This window comes from Pinus tabuliformis, chromosome 5_2, assembly GCF_031772625.1.
Source record: "Pinus tabuliformis cultivar Carrire ecotype Pingquan chromosome 5_2, CPIR1, whole genome shotgun sequence".
Classification (NCBI taxonomy): domain Eukaryota; kingdom Viridiplantae; phylum Streptophyta; class Pinopsida; order Pinales; family Pinaceae; genus Pinus; species Pinus tabuliformis.
In genome coordinates, this window is record NC_142306.1 from 294794144 (window position 1) to 294804711 (window position 10568).

Sequence of the window (10568 nt, forward strand, 5' to 3'; positions counted from 1 at the left end):
CCCCTTCCAATGTTTGCTCTATTTAATAGATGGTGAGGAAGATGAGAGGCATTCCATCATTCCATGATTCCACCATCCATTCTCTTGGGAGAATAGTGTTATGAGACAAAGGATACCCTCGCAGTAGTACGTTGATTGAGGGTTCGGGGGTGGCCAGTTGTAGCAAAATTTTGTGCAATTGAGCCTACGGTTGGGTGGAGAGTCATCCCCAAGACTTTGTTGTAGTTACAGAATTCAACTAGCGTTCCACAGGTAAGTTGTCTCTACTCACATTTTCTTTTGAAATTTAATGTTAACCAGTTGATAAATTGCTTGTTGATTATAACTCGCTTGATTAATCTAATTAATTATGTGTTGTTATTTCGGGGCTGTTACATATGGTATTAGAGGCTAGGTTCAACTCTTAGGGCCTATAGACATTTTAATGTAGAAAACTTCAATTTATGATTTACGATGTTAGGGTTTTCATTTTCATTTTTATTTTTTAGAGACAAGCGCAGACTTTCGTTTGGAAAATTGATCGCGTGGCAAACTGACTATTTTTAAAAGATAGCAATATTACCATAGCAACTTATAAATCTCTTTAAAACACGTTTTTAGAGGCGTTCATAGAACTGCTAAAATAGGTCAAACCAGTCGAGCAGATGTTTTTTTGTTTTCTTTATTATAATTATTTCTATTCTGGAAGTAATTCTAGAAACATGTCCCCTGGGGTTGTACTGCAAAGAGCAGTTGTTCTACCTTTGCGTGCAGTGTTAGGTTTAAACGGTGCGTATTCTCCCAAAATTGTCTGGTGGACCAAACCGCCTTTTGAATAAATTCTTGGTGGAGGGCTTGCATTCTGTTGATCTCACCAGTGAATCGATCCTCGTTGGAAATAATGCATTCTATTAATATAGCTCATGTGCTGCCTTTTGGAAGACAAGCTCATCAGGCTTTTTGTCGCTCCAATAATGTACCTTAAGGAAACCCCGTTGGAGCGTTTTCACTTCGACAATCCATCTAGCACCTGGGCTACTTTGGGAATTGTACCTAAACACATCTTATCAAATATCCCTTGCTCCCAATAATCTATCAACATAGTCTCAGTTACTGACACATGAATTTGTGCGGGCTTATAATGTTCTGTGTATTAGCTTTGCATAGTTAGTAAAGCTCTATCTTAGATCAAAATCTTTCAACCAGTATCCAATTCTGATGGTTCTAACTATTGAACAAAATTGCACAAACTACATCATAATTTTTGTGAATTGCACTTTGGCTCTGAATATTCGCTCTCCTGCCTGTAGTATATAACTGCTTTTCACAACTAGCAGAGATCAGGCATCCATTAGTGTTTCTCTCAACAACTCAGACCTGGAAGGAATCAAGTAATTACTTAATAGCATTTCACTTTAAACTGATTTGGAACTTTTGTAGTGCTGAGCTAGCTGATATGATCACCATCCACACAACATTCCATCGGTAGTATTCCAATATTTGTAATGGTTGGTTTTCATGTTAAACTTTTAATTATGATTATGGTCTCATTCAACCAGAAGACAAGTATCTGTTTGTGTTATTATAATGTCCTTTTTTGTTGTTGAATGCCTGAGGGTTGGTGCTGCATACTATACCTTCCTTAAGCTTAGAAGCTAGGTTGAGGGTGTCTATTCTGCCAAAGTAGTGGGAACTTGCACCTGGCTACATCCTTTTATGATCCCATGGCATTTGGGTGGGGTAGATGCAACTGGATTAGAACCCTGGCTAACAGTTTGAAACAATGATGACCTTTCCAGTGATTCAATGCCTCATTGCTCATTGTTTTTTTTTCATTTGCTTCTTTATCTCCATTGTTAGTCCAATACAGTGTAAAATGTACTATTTGGCTATGGTAGCTCTCTAAGGACAGATTTTTTGAGAACTATAGTATCTATTGCGGAGGTATTGTGCCAACAATGTTAATTGGACATGTCAAGCTACTTTTACTTTAACCTCGCCGGCTATGTTACCAGAAAGTGCAGCTGAGGGGGTAGTTTCTTGTGAAAACCTATTTGAAGACCAGAACCACATTCTATCTCCATTTTCTGGATGGGAAACCTTTGTCTTGAGAATGGTCAGTGTTTCTGCTGGCCATGTCTTGCAGGCTTCTGGCCTGTAAGAAATGGCTGACAGAAATGCCCAGAAATAATAAAAAAGTAGAAAAATACAGATTTGAAAAACAATACTGAAACACTGAATTGCTTGCTTTGGGGAGGACGATATATTGAAAGTTCATTTTACCTTTTAAGGTCAAAACCACCTCAAATATGCTATTGTTTCCTGCAAAACTGGGTTGTGAGAGCAAGGAGGGCATGCATTCAGAACTATTGGAACGTGGAGGACATAAATTTTTGCACAGTTGGAACATCAGGCTCTGGGGAATTTTAGCTTGAGCATTTTGGACTGCATCAAAATCTGTAGTATATAAATTTTGGACTCCTTGCACAAAGGTGGCTTTGGACATGGAAGTTTTCTTTGTTGGGTTCTTTCCAGTTTTCATATTTGTGATTTGTGTATTGTTTGCTTTATGTAATTCATTATTATGGCAAGTACCAATTATCATTATCACAAAGGAAAGGTGAATCTGGTTTGGGCATATCTTCATTTGGATTATATTTGGACATTATTTCAGATTAGTGAAATCACTGTAACTATCCCGTCAGGATGGATGCATATAGACTATTTGATAAAATATATGAACGAAAATTTTCAGTTGCATGATGATTTAGAGTTGAGATAGGAAGCAAGTGTGAAGCTTTGCCTTTTGATTCTTGAATCACTTTCACCACTTTGAAATTGCCTCAGAATTTGACTTCTGAAACATTATACTTGCCATCAACACTTGTCAAAGGATTATGTATCTGGTTGCATTGGTGTTTACATAAATAAATAACCAAAATTTGAACTAGGACCATTTTTTATTCCTTGGTGATTTCTTCAAATTCAAAGAAAATACATCTCAATTCTGTTTTAGATTTGTGACTCTATCTTCTTGCTGCCCTATTTGAATGTTGTCCATGTATTTAGTAAACACACTAATTTCAGAGCTTCCTTTGTTCTATTGTTGTCTGAAAATACGTGCTTCGTTTTGATAATAGCTCCATTTGCATGATGGAAACAATAGTTTGATGATTAGTAACAAACTCATTAGTTTATGGATTTGTCTATCTATGAGAAGGTGATTTCAGTACATTATATTACATTGAGAGCTAACCTACGTCTGCCGAAAATAGGGTATTTCCCTGCAGCATAGATACGAACTGAAATGCCATTTAAGAGTGAAACCCCTAGTGGTCTAGTGACAGAGTTACGTGACCTGTTTTGACAAAGTTCTTTCAATGACAAGGATTGTGGGCAAGGTATATAATCCACAAAAACATAGGAAAGAAAAAGTTAACCATTGCCTTAGATCCTTATATGTTGTTGTTGTCTTGCTTATCTGTGTATTGAAGCTAGTTGATGAATCTTTCTGATTGTAAACGACATTCAAAATTTCATATTAGATATTTGGATTCTGAACCGAAGGTGAAGTGTCCGAATCTTGATTGATTATATTGTATATGAAAGGAAAGTCAAGGTTCGATTTTGGACCCTGTCATACAAGAGTTTATTCTCAATACTATTGTCACAATAAATCACATAGAAAGCGTTCAACCTATAATGGCACCGACTTACAATGTTCCAATGACTTTTCTCTTTATGTAATTTTAACAATTATTTGATACCCTATGTTTATCGTTCAGTGTTATATCATATTCAGATCATTTCGTCCCATTATCATATCCACATCCATGAAATGATATTCTCGGACGAGATCATTCCCGGAGAGCTTGGCTCGAATCTACATTCGTATTATTCCCTCTTGGAAATGGCTCAATAAACGCACTGTAATTTCTGAGTTTTGTTGAGTTTTTCAGTGAGATGTTTTGTCAAACAGCTTATAGATGCATTGTTGTAGTATATATATATATATATATATATATATATATATATATATATATATATATATATATATATATATATATATATATATATATATTCTCTTTCCATTTACTTGAACACAGTTATACAATGACCATAGGAACAACGTAGAGTATTTAAATCACAAGCATGAAACATATATTGTGCCCAGAAATGGTTCAGCCCCAAAAATACTCATTTATATCAGTCATAGTCATAAGATACCCACTTAGAATATCTTAGAAATTTCCACAAAGAAATCTGAGTTTACTTGTTTGGGTCACTGTGGTATTATATCAAAACAGTTGGTAGACAATGTATTGTAGGTGTTTCTCTTCCAAATTGTGATTAAAATAACATGCACAGTACTAAGCATACATAAAAGAGATATTCGAGAACAGCTGATATACACCTTGCATTAAATTTAAAAGCACACACACCACTGAAAGTATACAATCCAACAATAGTATGATTTATGAGGTTCGAAATGATGATTGCGTATCAAATTTATCCAACCTAAAAAATCGTAGGTTCGGTTGCTCACATTGTTGTCAATGAATGTTCCTCTGAAGTTCTATATTTTTGTTTCATTCATCGTATATAGTCATTTTATTTCAAATTATTAAGTCAAAGGGTTCAATTCTAGCATGTTGTGGTGGCTCAATAAAATCTTATCTGATCATTATCCACTCAGTGTACAATGGCTCAAATTGGAGTTTAATTATAAGGTGGACAGAAATTGGAGTTTAATAAGGGATGCTTGGAGTTGCACGAGATTTGTCATTATAGTATGGGTTTATTATGGAAACTGTTAGGTTTTCTTTAATATCTTTAATATCCCTGTCTATTTTCTTTAATATGTTGTCTTTTGTTTTGTGACTGTTGCAGAATTTTGTTACTTTTTTAATTGGAAATGGTCAATCATAGAAATATGTTCATGAATTTTACATTACTTTTAATTTAGCCTCTACACTACTTTGCCTTATGCCTCGTAGATCATATTCTTCAAAATTTACATTGATGGATTTTAATGAGTAGATTGATTGCTTACTTAGCTAAGACAAATACTTTTATGGAGCATCTAAAGCATGTTTTATTGTTTAAACTTTATGATACATCTAAATCGTACACTATGACTTCAATTTAGTTTAATTAACTGTTATGATGTTGAGTATAATGTTACATGAGGTTTCCTAATTCAAGGTTAATTGCATATATTAGATAAAGTAGTCTAAGGAGAAATGGAAAGGAGAAACTTGAAAATTTTCTAATGATGATAACTAATGATAGCTCATGTGATTATGGCCAACTTGGATCAGATGAACAAAAAAAAAGGTGCTAGATAGATACTTAAGGTGGTTGAGAGGAAGTGTCACAACAAGGGTAAGAAATCAATAAGAAGAAGCAACCTGTTTTAGAACATAATGGAAGAGTTTGGTATAAACATAACTTGGTAGTCTAAAAGTATCACTATAAGGTTTATCTAAGGATGATGCACATAAAGAAGAAAATATTGGCAATCAACTAATGAAGTTGAATAATCATGGTAATAATGAAGGTTAGTTTGAAGGAACCTGGAAGGTATGATGGCATAGATTAAAGAAGTAAATCGTAATAAAATTGATCAATTGGAGGAGATAAGTTGTGTGCATGACAACATCTATAATAGTTTTTCCCTCTAATGGGAGAGCCACATTGTAAAGTTTTCCATAGGTGACTAACTATATGCATGAATTATGGATAACAAGATGTATGATCAGGCAATTTTATTATGTTGATGTCTTAAAACAAGAAATGATAAGTGGATTACATTTGGTAGCCATCTTAATGAATTTATTTATAGGGTATTACCCAAGTTGGGGAATAGTAACAACATTTCCAAAGTGTATCAATGCTATGCTTTTAAGAGAGGAGGAAAAGAAACCACAATGACTGGAGGTGAGAAATTAAAGTCAATTTAATAAAATAGAATGAAGTGAAGAAGTTTCCATTTTTGAAGCTAGTAGACATGGAATATTAGGAAATTAAGACTAGGAGAAAAATAAAAATATATCTATGAATATCTGGTAGGAGGAAATGAAGGGATGTTCTATCAAGAAGAAAGTTCTTTTAAGGGTATTGATGAGTGGACTGAGAAACATGATTGGTAATGGTCATAGTGATGATCTACATAGTTTAAAAGTGTGAAGATATGAAGTTGAAAATTTTCATAATGACCAGTGATGATAAACGAGGAAGATGTTTAAAGGTTTAAATGGTAAAAAAAAATAATAGTTAAAGTATAGGAAGGAATGTTGCTAGAAATTGTATAAGGATATCTTTGAGAAGGATTGTGTACATATTGACAAAATAAGTGAGGGTCAATTAATAGATGTTGTACTTGACTGATTTGCACTCATTGTTTCATGAGTAGGACTTCACATAGAGAAACTTATCAAGTTTTGTTCCCATAGCGTTAAAAGAGGTTGTTTCCACAGAACACCACACATTTAAATTTTTCATGGACAATGATGGTAGTAGTGTTTCCAACTATTTCAAAATCTAAAATAAAGATACTATTTAATGAGCAAGAATCTCTTGTCCAACTTGAAGAAGGGTGAATTTACGATAAAGCAATCAAGTGGTATTGAGATAGGAACTTGACGAGATAAGAAAATATTTTTTGTGGATGAAAATGATAATTGTTAAGTGATGTATGTATAAGTCAACATGGATCAACAAACCCTCATGCAAGTAAATTAAGCATGATATAAAATTAAATCATGATGACCTAGTGTTTATATGCAATTGCCTATAACGGTATTAGAATCGGTAAGCCAAAGGGTAAATGGATGTAAAACCAAGGGATTTTAATTGTGAGATAGATGATTTAAAAAAATGATTGTATAACTAGTAATATCTTAACAATGAATTTCACTAGAATTTCCTTGGGGAAGGAAGAATATATGACGAGAGATTAAGATTCAAGATGACGAGGCTCATGTGAAATTTAACGATGTACTTAGATAATTATACCTATGGTGAGCCCCAAGGGTTAGCCCAACTGGTTAAGTCGTGCCTCGCCAAAACGGGAGGTCACAGGGTCAATTCTACACGAAGCCCTTGGGGTTAGGTCTGTGATGGCCGAGAGGTGTGATCCTAGAGATCAGCCCTAGTTATTTCGTGGACGTAGCCTGCACCCCCTGACCACGGGTGTACGTGAACCACCAGGAAAAAAAATAAAATAAAATTATACCTATGGTGTAAATGGTCAACTTCCTAGTTGAAAGAAGTGGAAATGATTATTGAAAAAGTAATTGGTATCTTGATGAAAACATAACACTAATAACATTGATGAGATAACATAGATCCTAGATGGACGTTGAATAATCTTAGTTCATAGTTGAATGTTTTTAAAGTAAATGAAATTGATTTTTTTGATGAATCATGATAAGAATGCTTATAGAGTATTATTCTATATTTGATAAGTATTGAGATGTTGCTCATATCGATGATGTTTCATGATATGATGGTATGAGGGTGATCATGCACATGTGATTCATATTTATATAGTTGTTACAATAGTGATGATGTATCCTTATGATGATGATGATATGTATAGGCATTATGATGTTATGTCAAGGTATATTGACATATGCATTTACTATGTGATGATAGGTATTTAATGTTGAATACTCATGATGGATATGATATGCATAACGTGGCATAGGAATTATGATGTTATAATATGAGGTTTATTGACATGTGGTTAATTTATTATGTGAACTCATGATTTGTCTTTGATGCAAATATGTTGATGTTATAACTTATGATGGTATTTCATGAGGTGAAGCATCTGATAGTTGCATACAAATTTATGACATGCATGAGCATGCAGTTCGTTATTATTCATAGTGTTGCGATTAACAACGATGAATGTTACATGATGACATGCAAGACTTGGCATGTGGATTATTTTCTAGGATACTATGATGGTATAGCTAATGCATTGGTTGCATGATGAGGTGTGATGATTGATAAGACTCCACAAATGGGCCGAGAGGGCCGGTTTATTTGATGATCTCATGCGAGACCATACGCACGAGGGAGAATGAGTAACACCATATGGGCTGGGGACAAACTCAATCAACACTACATATGCCAGTGATTCCTTTGTCTTGTATAGCTCTTGATGGATAGCTCTTGGGGGCTATAGGACCATCTTGAGGAGGCCAAGTGCCTGATATTGAAGGCTAGGTGCCTAGTATTGTCTTGGGATGCCGAAGTTTGGTAGGGGTGTAAGGACTTTGATGCTTGGGGTTGTACGCCTTAGTGAGTTGTGGAGGGAGTGGGCCAACCTTGCGAGATGCCCAGAGACATTAAGCACTATACCGGATCCCTGCCTTGGGGGCAGATGAGGTCCGTTTCAGGCGCGAGCCTTGGGGCCAGCCTTGGACTAGGATACAGACTGAGGAGGCTTATGCCTGATTCCGAAAGTGGAAAAAGGATAGAGATTCCTTAGGATTTCCTGGGTGTTGTGAAACTTTCGATGCCTGCTGGTTATACTAGTTCAACAGAGGGCGTCGGGACTGTTACATGAAGTAATAAATAACAAAATAAATGTAATGTCCCCTAATAATAAATAATAAATAATTCATTTTTTGAATCAAAAGCTGGCGACAGTGCGGAGGAAAACAACCAGGGTTTCAACTGTGCTCAGATGTCGTCTTCCATGAAAGGATGCTCAGGAGGGAGCTCCACTCCCTCCTTCAAGCAGGCAATGGTTAGCAAGGGAAACAAACCAATGGAAAATGACAAAGAGCCTTTAGCAGGAAAATATAGAAGTAATGAAGAAGAGCAAGAGGGAACCAAGTCAAGGGAGCATAATGATGCATTGGAAAATGTGGAAGAAACCAAGGAGCAGAGCACTAAAGACAAAGCGCACATGGGACCATGTAAACCCAAAGCGACGATAAGTCCCAAGGTCATTTTAAATGATCCAGCGCTGCAAGCGCACAGGGATCACATGCAAACATATGCAATCATTTGTAAATTCATGGGACTGTGGCCCACTGAAAAAGCTTTACAAACATGGATTAAATACCACTGGAAACCAAAAGACAGCATTGACCTACATCTTGGGTCCAACGGATTTTTCACGGTAGTTTTTGAAAATATTGAAGACAGAGATAGAGTGTTTGAAGGAGGACCTTACTTTTTTGCTGCTGCATGCCTCTATATGCAACCTTGGATCATGAACTTTGTTTCGGAACACGAAACTTTCACCTCAGTCCTAGTCTGGGTAAGACTCTACTCTCTACCTCTCGATTACTGGCAAACGAAATCTCTATCAACCATTGGAAATAAGTTAGGGCGTTTTGTCAAAGTTTCTGAGGCTACCAGAAGGGGAAAGTATACTTCCTTTGCCACAGTATGTGTGGAGATGGATCTCTCTGGAGCATTGCCGGATGAGGTTATCCTGGAAGTGTTTGATGAGGAATGGATACAAACAGTAGATTATGAACATATTCCTTTTAGATGTCGCAAATGTCACGAGCATGGACATCTAGTCAGAGACTGCCCTCTCAGTAAGACAGAGGACAAAAGCAAAGTTGATATAATGAAGGATCCCGAAAGCCTCTTCAAGGTTGTACACAAAGGAAAAGGGAGCAAAAGAGGACTAAGAACAAGCATAGCTACAGGGCAGCATGTTAACCAAAATAGGTTCCAAACCCTCGAAGAAGACGAAGGTCCTATAGATACTAACAAAGCAAAAGAAGGAAACCCAGTGGAGAAGAAGAAAGAAGAAGAAAATGAGCAAACAAAAGAAAACGACAAAAGGAAAGCATTCAGTACGAGCAATGCTGAACAGGCGATGGATCTTGACATGACCCAAAGTGAGACGGATATGAAGGACCATGAACTCTAGGAAATTCTTGAGAGAGAACACCTAGATTTAGAAGGTTTCTTGAATCAAGGAACCAAAGAAGGGATAGACTCACTACCTACAGAGGAGTTCAACAAGGTTCAACAGCTTTTTTTATGGAGAACCCAAACTAAAGGGTTAGACAGAATAAATCACAAAGATAGAGAAGGCAATGAAGGAGTGAAGACGATGAAAAATATGTCAGGACTAGCACCCAGAATCCCAGGAAAGAAGAGGGGCAGAAAAAGGCAGAATGAGCTGTTGATGGAATGCGGGAAGCTAATGATAGATTCAGGTAAGATGAAATACCTATCTAGTTATTCCTTTACTAATCTTTAATTATGAAGTTCACTTCTTGGAATATAAGAGGTCTAGGTAGTAAGAGAAAACAAAGGTTACTAAGTAATAGAATGAAACAAGCATATCCGGATGTGATTTTCATACAGGAGACCAAATGTTCCATTCAGAAGATAAGAGAAATCCATAGTAAATGGCTCAATAGATTTGAGTTTCTGGAAGTAAAGGCAGAGAATACAACAAGAGGTATTCTCACTCTGTGGAATCCACATAAGATTGACTTAATAGATGTGGAGGCATCTAGGGATTATTTATATGTAGTAATCCAACCAGTAGGAGATAAGGAAACCTATCTAGTTACAAATGTATATGGCCCACAGAGAAT